This window comes from Anabrus simplex, chromosome 3 (genome assembly GCF_040414725.1).
Source record: "Anabrus simplex isolate iqAnaSimp1 chromosome 3, ASM4041472v1, whole genome shotgun sequence".
In the NCBI taxonomy this organism is placed as follows: Eukaryota; Metazoa; Arthropoda; class Insecta; order Orthoptera; family Tettigoniidae; genus Anabrus; species Anabrus simplex.
Window position 1 is genome coordinate 182,388,307 of NC_090267.1, and position 12,116 is coordinate 182,400,422.

Below are 12,116 nucleotides of genomic sequence, written 5' to 3' on the forward strand. Positions count from 1 at the left end.
GGAAGTAGTGTAGAATGCTCTGTACGATAAATAACAAACTTGATTTCCAAATTGATCCAGACAGTTTGGTTTCAGGAAAGGGATGGGAACAAGAGAAGGAATCTTGGCTCTAAGAAAGAAGAATGGAGATGAATAGAAACATATATATAGCATTTGTAGATATTGAAAAGGCTTTTGATAATGTAAATTGGGACCAACTTTTCAAAATTATTAAATCTTCAAGATTAAACTGGAAAGGAGGCTGATACTACGACTTTATGAAGATCATACCACAATAGTAGACATCAATGGAAGCAGCCAGGAAGTAAAAATCAGGACGGGAGTAAGACAGGGTTGCCCACTATCACTGTACATCTTTAATGTATTCATCGAAAAAGCTATAAAGAATTTCAAGATGAACACAAAAGGAATTAGAATAAATGGACAACAAATCCATTGTATTCGATTTGCAGATGATATAGCAGTGGTTGCAGACTCAGAAAAGGAATTATCCAAGATGCTGAATATACTGTCATCAAATTTAGTAGATTTATACTTAAACATTAACGTGATGAAGACAAAAATATTAGTTGTAAGTAAACATCCTGAGCAAAATCACATCATCAGGCTTGCTAACAAAGTAGTGGAACAAGTCACCATTTTCCCTTACCTCGGAAGTCTAATCACAAATTATAACCGTTCCAGCAAAGAGACAAGAAGAAGAATAGTGCTTGCCAAACAAGCATTCAACAACAAAAGAAATCTTCTGACCAATATACATCTAGATATTGAGATTAGGAAAAGTTTTGTGATGTCATTTGTGTGGAATGTACTCTTATATGGATGTGAATCTTGGACAATCAAAGAATAGGATAGGAAATGGCTTGAAGCATTTGAGATGTGGGTCTGGATGCGAATGCTGAAATTCAGTTGGACTGAGAAAACAACCAACGAAAATATCCTGTGAGAAATACAGGAGAAGAAACAGCTGATGATAACAATATATAAAAGAACAGCTAAATTCGTTGGACACAGTGCGTCATAATACCTTTCTAACCAATCTACTAGAAGGAAAGATCTTAGGGAAGAAGGGAAGAGGTCGACCTAGGAAGCAATTCCTTCAAGTATTGATGCAAGACGTTGGATGTAGTTCGTTCTGTGAGATGAAATGACACAGTTAATATGATATTTAAGTTTTCAGTCTATTGAATCATGAACACTGTGAAGTGTGTTTGTTAATAAGTTTAAATTTGCACTAATTCATCTAAGGTTTTCAGCAACATAAGGATGGTACAAGAGCTAGGATTGAGAAGGTAGCAGCCATGGCCTTAATCAATGAACAGTCCCAGCATTTACTTTGTTTGAAAATTGGGAAACCACGGAAAACCACCTTCGGGACTGGGTTCCAATCCCACCATCTCCTGAATGCAAGGCCAGAGCTGTGCGATACCCGAAGTGTGTGGCCAACTCTCACAGTCTACCGAGTGTGAAAGACTTGCAAGATCAGAAATAAAGAAATAGCTGGATCTGTAAAAAACTCACTTTCCTTGACCTTAAGAAAAGATTTAATCACATACTACTTGACCTAACTTGACTAGCACTTCGGCAATGCAATATCCATAAGTATCTTGTCAGTTAGGTGCAGCTTCCTCCCCCTCCTGGATTGTTAGATGATCCCAAAACTTCTCCAAAAGGAAACTGCCACATATATCACAGTGGTGAGGGAAAGATTACAGCAAACACTGGAGCATACTTTAAGAGGCAAAGGAGAGCAGAACTTTATTTGTATCCCTTAAAGTTACAAAAAAAAAAAAGACCGATGTTTATATGGATGTAAGTGTCTCTGATCTTAAGAAGATAATGAGTTTCAGTGTGTCTCATCCAGGAGAATCTCCAGCGACACCTGGCAAGGAAACTTATTGTGCTTTATCTGCAATTTAATATAATTTAACTAGTCTAATCACAGTAATCATACATTTTTTCTTTCTCTATTAATATAAGGAAGAACTTGGACAAATATGCTGCTTAGGATATGATAAAAGAATTCTACACAATGAGGAAATTTGTCCCCGGAAACAGCAAACTCATTCCTACTGAAGTGACAACGTCTCACTCTGCAAACTTACATGCATGGAAAGTTGGCATTCTGGAAACTATGAGCATAGTGAATTGAAATAGTGAGAGCACTTCGATTTGCTTCCCATAAGGAATGGAGAAACTAATGGCCATGATGCGGAAAGTTGCCACTGCAGTGTGATAATCACTTTGGACCTACAGGTGGCATTGTTTATATGGGGTGCATGCACTTTTTTTACTTGTCATGAGAGTGATTTTTTAGTATATTACATATGTTTGTGAATATAGTGAGTGTGAAACTGCCATCATGCTTTGTGTCAGGATGTCGATATGATTACAGGTCAGATAAAGGTAAACATTTCTTCTCACCACCTGAGAATGAGGAGCATTTCTCTAAGTGGGCCAGAATAATCCCATGACAAGACATGCTGTTTATGCACAAGCCTAGGATTTGTGAGTGTCACTTTATGGAAGATCTCATCAGGGGCGGATCTACAATAAGGGCCAGAGGGGTCAGGCCCCACCTTTGTAATCCTTGTAATTTATTATTTCTAGTTGTCATTGCAAACACTATGAAGCGAGTATGATGTATGTATGTATGTTTAGTCCTCAGCCCGAAGGCTGGTTGGATCCTCAACAGCTCCGCCATCAGCTGTCATAGATGGCCTAGGCATCACTGAAGAGGCGTACTAGGGAAATGAGGAGTGAGGTAGTTTCCCGTTGCTTTCCTCACCGAGCCAGAAGTTGCTATTACATATCAGTCTGCCAAGCCCACTGAAATGCATGCAACAACCTACCCTATGAGCAATATTTTCACACCATTCATAGCAGGGACTGGCTGCAGAAGGAATAGCATTACTAGCATCACTCATACCTCAGTCACTTTCATTTTGTCAAAGCCAAGGATAAAGCTGAGACAGATCAATGAAAGTAACAAGATTGCTTTAGCCCATACCAGAAGACGTAGTGCACTGTAAACACTAGGTCCCGATATTCAACGCTAATAGTCCATCAACGGCCTTGGTTCCGTGTGAGCATGCTGGCCCCATCTACCTCGCCTCCCCATGTGTTCTCAATGGCGCATCAGTCGACTGGCTTACATCCCCCTCCTTGGCTGCCTGGCAGAGTGGCAGTGTTCATAGGTGTTGCTGATGAATTATCGTGTTGTTTGGGGCCAGAGGAAGCTGGCCCGTTGTGGTGGCTTTATTTCACGTTTCATTTGGCTGTGCGCGGAAGTAGAAGTGCCGACTTCAGGTAATTATTGGGGTGGGGGGGCATGATTAACTTGAACACATGCATGTGAAATGCGGAACAACTATTAATGCAAACATTCCTATATTCACAAAAACAGATAAAAAACAGAGCGTGTTTCTCAAATACGTTTCTGAACGAGTCTTATGTACAGAGTTTCCAGTAATATTCAAAAGTAAACAGAAAAATAGAACTTGACTCATAAATAAATATTTTGAAGGAATGTTTTATGTTATGAAGCTATAAAAAATAATCGAAAGTAAAAAAAAAATGTAGAACTTGCATCATAAATGCATTTTCTTAATAAATATCCTATTGCCATACTGTATATTGTGCATTTCACGATACAAAATGTGAAAAGCTCTACCACCAGGTGTACCGCCTGAACAGTCTCCATTGAAAAATATAGTTCTCTGAAGGAATGCCCACTTTCTAATCTAATTTCTTGATATAAAACCACCTACCACCTTCTCCAGATTTACTACCTAAGCAGCCTCTGAAGACTACCAAACTCTACATTTTGAGGGGACTTAACATCTAGGAGGAGAATTTGGGGGGGGGGGGGGGGGGGGGGGGGCAAAAAATGCCTGCCCCCCACCCAAGTCAGTGCCGCTGCACGGAAGTGTGATTATTGCAGTACGGCAATTCTCAATTGTTTGGTGTACAAGCGAGTGTTTAATTTAAGATAAACCAAGTGGATTGTTTATTAAAAACACCCTTTAATTCATTAAGTCTACAAGAAAAGATTCAAAGTAAACGTTTGGGTGCTTACCAAACAAATGATTTCACGTTTTCTCAACTTGATGGCAAGAAAAAGAGAACTCTCTGTAATGCATGGTTCAGTATAAGTCATGGTTAACAGTGAGTGAAGAGAAACAAACTCTGTTTTGTTTTTAATGTGTGTTATTTCGTGGTGAAGGATTGTGGTCAACAACCAGGTGTATACATACATACATACATACATACATACATACATACATACATTATCATTATAGACTGTTATGCCTTTCAGCCTCTGTGAATTTACTAAACGTCGCCACAATCCTCGATTTTCAACTAGTGTTGTGGCCTTATTTAGTTCTATACCTCTTTAAATCGTTAGAAACCGAGTCTAACCATCGTCGTCTTGGTCTCCCTCTACTTCTCTTACCCTCCATAACAGAGTCCATTATTCTCCTAGGTAACCTATCCTCCTCCATTCGCCTCACATGACCCCACCACCGAAGCCGGTTTATGCGTACAGCTTCATCCATCGAGTTCATTCTTAAATTAGCCTTTATCTCCTCATTCCGAGTACCATCCTGCCATTGTTCCCACCTGTTTGTACCAGCAATCATTCTTGCTACTTTCATGTCTGTTACTTCTAACTTATGAATAAGATATCCTGAATCCACCCAGCTTTCGCTCCCGTAAAGCAAAGTTGGTCTGAAAACAGACCGATGTAACGATAGTTTCGTCTGGGAGCTGACTTCCTTCTTACAGAATACCGTTGATCGCAACTGCGAGCTCACTGCATTAGCTTTACGACACCTTGATTTAATCTCACTTACTATATTACCATCCTGGGAGAATATACAACCTAAATACTTGAAATTATCGACCTGTTCTAGCTTTGTATCACCAATCTGACATTCAATTCTGTTGAATTTCTTACCTACGGACATCAATTTAGTCTTCGAGAGGCTAATTTTCATATCATATTCATTGCACCTATTTTCAAGTTCCAAGATATTACACTGCAGGCTTTCGGCACAATTTGCCATTAAGACCAAGTCGTCAGCATAGGCCAGACTGCTTATTACATTTCCACCTAACTGAATCCCTCCCTGCCATTTTATACCTTTCAGCAGATGATCCATGTAAACTATGAACAGCAAAGGTGAAAGATTACAGCCTTGTCTAACCCCTGTAAGTACCCTGAACCAAGAACTCATTCTACCATCAATTCTCACTGAAGCCCAATTGTCAACATAAATACCTTTGATTGATTTTAATAATCTACCTTTAATTCCATAGTCCCCCAATATAGCGAACATATTCTCCCTCGGTACCCTGTCGTATGCTTTCTCTAGATCTACGAAACATAAACACAACTGCCTATTCCTCTCGTAGCATTTTTCAATTACCTGGCGCATACCGAAAATCTGATCCTGACAGCCTCTTTGTGGTCTGAAACCACACTGGGTTTCATCCAACTTCCTCTCAATGACTGATCGCACCCTCCCTTCCAAGATGCCAGTGAATACTTTGCCTGGTATACTAATCAATGAGATACCTCGATAGTTGTTGCAATCCTTCCTGTTCCCTTGCTTATAGATAGGTGCAATTACTGCTTTTGTCCAATCTGAAGGTACCTTACCAACACTCTATGCTAATTTTACTACTCTATGAAGCCATTTCATCCCTGCCTTCCCACTATACTTCACCATTTCAGGTCTAATTTCATCTATTCCTGCTGCTTTATGACAATGGAGTTTATTTACCATCCTTTCCACTTCCTCAAGCGTAATTTCAGCAACATCATTTTCCTCCTCTCCATGAGCTTGGCTGTTCGCAACACCACCAGGATGATTTCCTTTTACATTGAGAAGATGTTCAAAACATTCCCTCCACCTCTCCAGTGATACCCTGGGATCTATTACGAGTTCATCTGAATTACTCAAAACACTGGTCCCTTCCCTCCCTTCCTAAGATTCTTTATTACTGTCCAGAAAGGTTTCCCTGCTGCTTGACCTAGCCTTTCCAGGTTATTACCAAAATCTTCCCACGACTTCTTTTTGGATTCAACAACTATTTGTTTCGCTCTGTTTCTTTCATCTACGTACAAATCCCTGTCTGCCTCGGCCCTTGTTTGGAGCTTTATCTGATAAGCTTTCTTTTTACGTTTACAAGCTGCTCTCACTTCATCATGCCACCAAGATGTTCGCCTTTTCCCATCTTTACACACAGATGTTCCTAGGCATTCCCTTGCTGTTTCTACTACAGCATCCCTGTATGCCACCCATTCACTTTCTATATCCTGTACCTGCTTACTGTCCACTGTTCGAAATTTCTCACTAATCATTTCCATGTACTTCTGTCTAATTTCCTCGTCCTGGAGATTTTCTACCCTTATTCGTTTGCACACAGATTTCATTTTCTCTACCCTAGGCCTAGAGATACTTAGTTCACTACAGATCAGACAGTGGTCTGTATCATCGAAAAATCCCCGTAAAACTTGTACATTCCTAACAGATTTCCTGAATTCGAAGTCGGTTATGATATAGTCTATTATGGATCTGGTACCCCTAGCCTCCCATCTGTAGCGAGGAATAGCCTTATGCTTAAAGAATGTATTTGTAACTGCTAAACCCATACTAGCACAGAAGTCCAGCAAACGCTTCCCATTCCCATTAGCTTCCATATCTTCCCCACATTTACCAATCACCCTTTCGTATCCTTCAGTTCTATTCCCAACTCTCACATTGAAATCGCCCATTAGCACTATTCTATCCTTGCTGTTGACCCTGACCACGATGTCATTCAATGCTTCATAAAACTTGTCCACTTCATCCTCATCTGCACCCTCACATGGTGAATACATGGACACAATTCCAATCCTAATTCCTGCAACTGACAAATCTACCCACATCATTCGCTCATTTACGTGCCTAACAGAAACTATGTTGCGTGCATTGGTATTCCTGATAAAGAGCCCTACCCCAGACTCTGCCCTTCCCTTTTTAACACCCGTCAAGTACACTTTATAATCTCCTATCTCTTCCTCGTTGTCTCCCCTTACCCGAATGTCACTTACTCCTAGCCCATCCAAATGCATCCTCTTTGCTGACTCAGCCAGTTCTACTTTCTTTCTTTCTTCCATAAGCCCCATTAATATTGATAGCTCCCCATCGAATTCCATTTCGTTCGCCAAGTTGTTTCCAAGGAGTCCCTCGCCTGTCAAATGGGAGTGGACTCTGATACTCCCATAGGTCCGAGGCTTGCTTAAAGTGTTCTGAGCTCGGTAAATTTATGAAGCAGGATGCTACCCTACTTGCACATAGTCCAAGTGAGGATCTCTCCTCTAACGGGTTATGGACCACCGGTGAATTGTATAGTCCTAGCCGCCTGAGCACAAGGAGGGCCACGACTCAGAATATGTCTGAGATGCCCACTCCCATTCCATAGCAACTGGTATCCCGACTCTCAGGACCACTTACTAGGCCACTCAGCCGTTGCCCATGGTTCACGAACTAGGACGTGACTACAGTAATCCACAAACATATAGGCCGGTCAAAATCGACAATAAATTAACAAAACATGATGTATCTCTGATTTTTTAGTATGTTGTTTGGAGCCATTAGTAGTATGTATACCCAAGTTTACAACTCTCAAAAAGTTGTAGAAAAATTTTTACACACGAAAAACCGTAACATTTCTGGACTTGTTTCAGATTCTGCACTATATCTCCTAATCCATGCATTTTACGTCGTAAGCTACTCTGTACGTTTTAAGATCATTACATTTGTGACAATTTAAGCCCAACCGGAGCTCTGTAGGTCAATAGGTTACCGAATTACGGCACATTGAAAAATAGGCCAGTTTTTCAAAAATTGAAAATTTTAGTTTTAGATCTTCTTTGGACAGAAATTGCGTCGAAACCGTTGATCCTACGAGTAGACTGTGCGGAATATAACTTGTAGTCAATTTAATTAGCTTTAAACTAAGCACAGAGCAAGGTCTATAAGCCTCCTAGTTCACTCAAAATCCAAAACAAAAACATAAAAGGTAAAATTGCATTTTTCCAGAAATGTTTCATAACCTTTCCTGTCTTTTGTTTTTTTTGGTTTGATAGAGAAAAAGAAGGCATGTAAACATTAAAAAACGGTGAAATTATTTTAATATAAACATAAGTAATAAACATAATCAATTAATCAATCAATCAATCGATCAAATTAGACACGTAGTCAAACTCGTCACCTTGTTTTTGATGGCCCTGGGCCGTCACTTTTGATGCTCTCTTCAATAGGTAGGTCATCATCCCCTATAAGTAGGTACTCCAGTATTGGTGGATCATCATCGTCGTCCTCTTCAATGATGAAAAGGGCAGCGTTCTGGCACGTTTCCCCAGAGTAGGTAGCACACATCACAGAACATCTGAGCCCTGCTTTCAGGCAAGTGCAGCCACCTCTGCACCCCTTCTTGCATTTGCAAGAGAGGAGTTTCAGGAGCTTGCCGACTGGTAATGGGGATGATTCCAGCCAAGGTCAATTCCTAACCCTAGTCGTTGGCCTTTTTCTCCACCCCAACCACTTTTGCATCTGGTGGTATGAGTGGTAGTGGCGATAAGACGCAGCCTTTGTGGTTGGGGCAAACGGGCCAGATTCGCTTTGGCATTGGCTGCTGTCTTCACAAAAGTACGGAAGCGTACATCGTTGAGGGTGTCTGTCGTATACGTTTGTTTTAGTGGATCCTAGACCACAGAGGAGCATGTGCAAATCCACTTTCTCTCCAAAGATAATCATGATGTGGTCATTGGAAGTACTTTTTTGCAGAGCAGTCACGATGATATCGCGGTCTGCGTCTTGTTTTGATATTTTTGACTCAATCCCTCGAGAGCAAAAGCAGATCAGAGATGCTCAATGAGACCAACCTTGTATTTATCATTCGAGAGCATGTTCTCTTGGGGGACTGTGATGATGGTCGATGCGTCAAACACAGTTTCCGCTGATGCTGCAGAATACTGTCGTGATCACTCTGCAAATTTGGTGCTCTTTTTGGGCGCCATCCTCAGGATACCCGTCGAAGACTACACACACATTTCTCCCAAAGTGGTTAAACATGTTGCTTATGTAGCTTGCTGTGATAGTCCGTACCAAATCATTCCGATGCCACACGACTTAATGGACGAGGTGTCCTCCATCGACAACAGTAATTGTTTTTGCCTTCACACTGACGTTCTCTGTGGCTTGAGTGAAGGCAGCGTGAAAAGCTGATTTTGTGCCTTTACGCATTCCTCCGTCGGAAAATAGGGCCATTGGATATCGAGCGAGCTCGTATGTGAAGTGGGCCTTCAACTGTAGGTCTGACTGTTTCATGATACACATGCGCTGGAAGATGGTGAGTGGCTTGACATCGACTCTCTTCTTGTGGATCTTGTTATAGGTTGTAGGCGTTGTGACGTACCCACTTGGCCCACAGATGTTAGACAAAATTATAACGTGGCGGGTCACTTTAATATTAAAATAAATAAATGATATCTCATAGTTTCTCCATAAAAATATCCCATGGGCGCCAGCCTTCAAGCCTATGGCTTGAAAACGAAAGTTGATAATTAATAATAATAATAATAATAATAATAATAATAATAATAATAATACGTAATGAGATTCAAAAAACTCCCAGGGGTAGGGTGACGGGACACAAATTCATTAAGTACACTAACTTGGAATTTAAGGATCATTAATAATAATTTCAGAACATACAAATTAAAACAGCTATTTATTAGGATGAAAAACGTGACGTAACGGCGTATTAACGAAATCTGAACTTACGGAAGCAAAAGAAGAATTGAATGAAATTAACTCTAAGAAAATGAACTGTTGCGCGAAGACTTGCAGTAACTTATGCCATAAGCTCACCATATGTAGACTCTGTTGTCTTGAAGCTGATGATCGATGGATCTCTCGTACCGGCTGCCTCATCTGTTGTTGGATTCCAGTCCTACTTATGCTTTACCTGTCTTTAACACTTCCTACATTACTCCTTACATAAAGACGTAATGAGCCTTAATTTTAAATGCAAAACCACCATGGGTTATGTTCATGGAGAGAATACACTTGTATTCTTCCGTATTACGGAACAGTAGCGTAGCAAAATTTATAATAAAAGCGCTCCTCCCCTATACTAGTCAAAACCGGTCTCCCGTTGACTACCTCTCATCATTGAGATAACAAGTCCCAATGAGAGTAACTTTTGAGTAGTATCCTATGGTACTACTCAAATGCGAAGTGCTCCGATGTGCAGACGTAGAATCGTAGTAAGACTGTCTTCCAAGAGTGAGAATCAGAATGTCCGAATACGAGTGACAATCTGCTTACGAGTAAGAAAAAGAATGTCTTCTCCAGCTCTTGTCTACGACGTATATAGGTTCAAAAGTCTCCTTCCATCAGCCATATCACATGGTCCAGTAAGATTCGAGGTCTCATCCCTTCTCCTATGTATTGCTGTGAATCCATCACGTTGCTTCATTACGTTCATTCATATAGGCTGAACTTTCCCGCTGAAATAAAGCGTCAGGTAGCGAAGTTCGAAAAGTGGGCGTTTATAATGTACCGTATCAACTGTCTCTTCATGAGGTAGAGAGGGTGAGGTCTCTCGTAACCTAGATGACGTACTTTTCCTGGAAATGGGCTGAAATTAGCCTGCTGACTGGTCACCTCACAACGGCTATTGGAAAATTTACTGCAAGTTATTAATATGAATGATGTTGAAATACTTTACCCAATAATTTGTTCGTTCAGAATACGTTATAGCCGCGATACAAAGAAATGAAATGATGATTGAAATGGATGATAAAAACCCTATATATATATATATACACACATCTTAATTTAAACATGACCTATCAGTGATTAAATATATACATCTTATCAATTAATTATTTAGTTCAATAATTGAAAACATGCAGTGATGTCCCAAACATCACATTCGCCCCTTTGAGCCTGAAACAAGTAGCACTTCCATTGATGGCTCACACCTACACTTTGCCACTTACGTTTCACTTGTTTTCAAAACAACTGTACATTCATTCATTACTGTATACAACATAACAATATTTTACAAAATTACAACTTGATGATTCCACCTACAACTTAATAACAAATAATATATAACACTTCAAAATTTCCTTTAAAACACAATATTACAACTTAGCGAGTTTCTGATGTCTCACATTTTCTCAAATGTTCATCATCTCTTGCTGATTTCATGAATCCAGTGTATGCAACACTTGACCATTCAATTTAGATCTGTACAAAATTTACACAAACAAAAAGCATCGTATTACTCTTTCAAGTGTTTACACGTTCTTGCTGTATGACTATCACTTCACACGCGCCAACACATTCACGTGGTTTTAGCCTAGGGTAAAATTATTGCAAGTCTTTATGAAGACATCATATAGTCTACGGGGAATTTACAAATCTTAAACTGCAATATTAATGATCTTCGTTATATTAAATCCAATACTAGATTACCCATACATGGCATTACATAAAGAGAACAGACGTAACTTTGGTAATGAATTCGTGTCAATCGTGTACACACACATCGTGTAGCAAGCAAAACAAAACTTGGGAAACTCCACTTTCCAGAGAGCGGTCACTCCACGCTGCGACAGGTGTATATTATATAAGAGATAAGCGTGGCCTGGCCCACTGACATATATTCCAGCTCTATGGAAAATCCACCGGACTCGTAATATATTTACGAAAACTCCCAATGTTGTACGAACCCAGTAAAATGCAATCGCCGTCAGATAAATTATAAGCACAAGGTCCTAGTTTTTTATGTATACGATAAGGTCCTTGATATAAAAGGAAAAAACTTTTTTGTGACTTTATCTTCACTGTTAGATTACATGGGAACTCTCAAAAGAACAAGGTCACCTACCTCAAATTCATCCAGTACCTTACGTTTTTGCTGCTTCTTTCGAAGGTTGCCAGCTTTTACTAGGTTTTCTCTGCCCAATCTAACATAAAATTCAGCGTTATGCTGTGGCACCTCAGTAATACCCAATACTCTCACCAATTAATTTTGTGGCTTAGTAC

At 40.0% G+C, this 12,116-nt stretch overlaps 1 protein-coding gene across 1 annotated transcript in view; it reads right to left on the reverse strand.

The window, feature by feature from the left end:
* The window catches only part of LOC136866124 (lipase 1), a 67,876-nt gene extending 59,473 nt beyond the window's left edge, over window positions 1–8,403 (reverse strand). Inside the window, exon 1 of the mRNA XM_068226615.1 lies at window positions 8,266–8,403. The gene's annotated coding sequence lies outside the window, so the exon portion shown is untranslated. The remainder of the gene's footprint in view (window positions 1–8,265) is intronic.
* Between the last annotated feature and the right edge of the window lie 3,713 nt (window positions 8,404–12,116).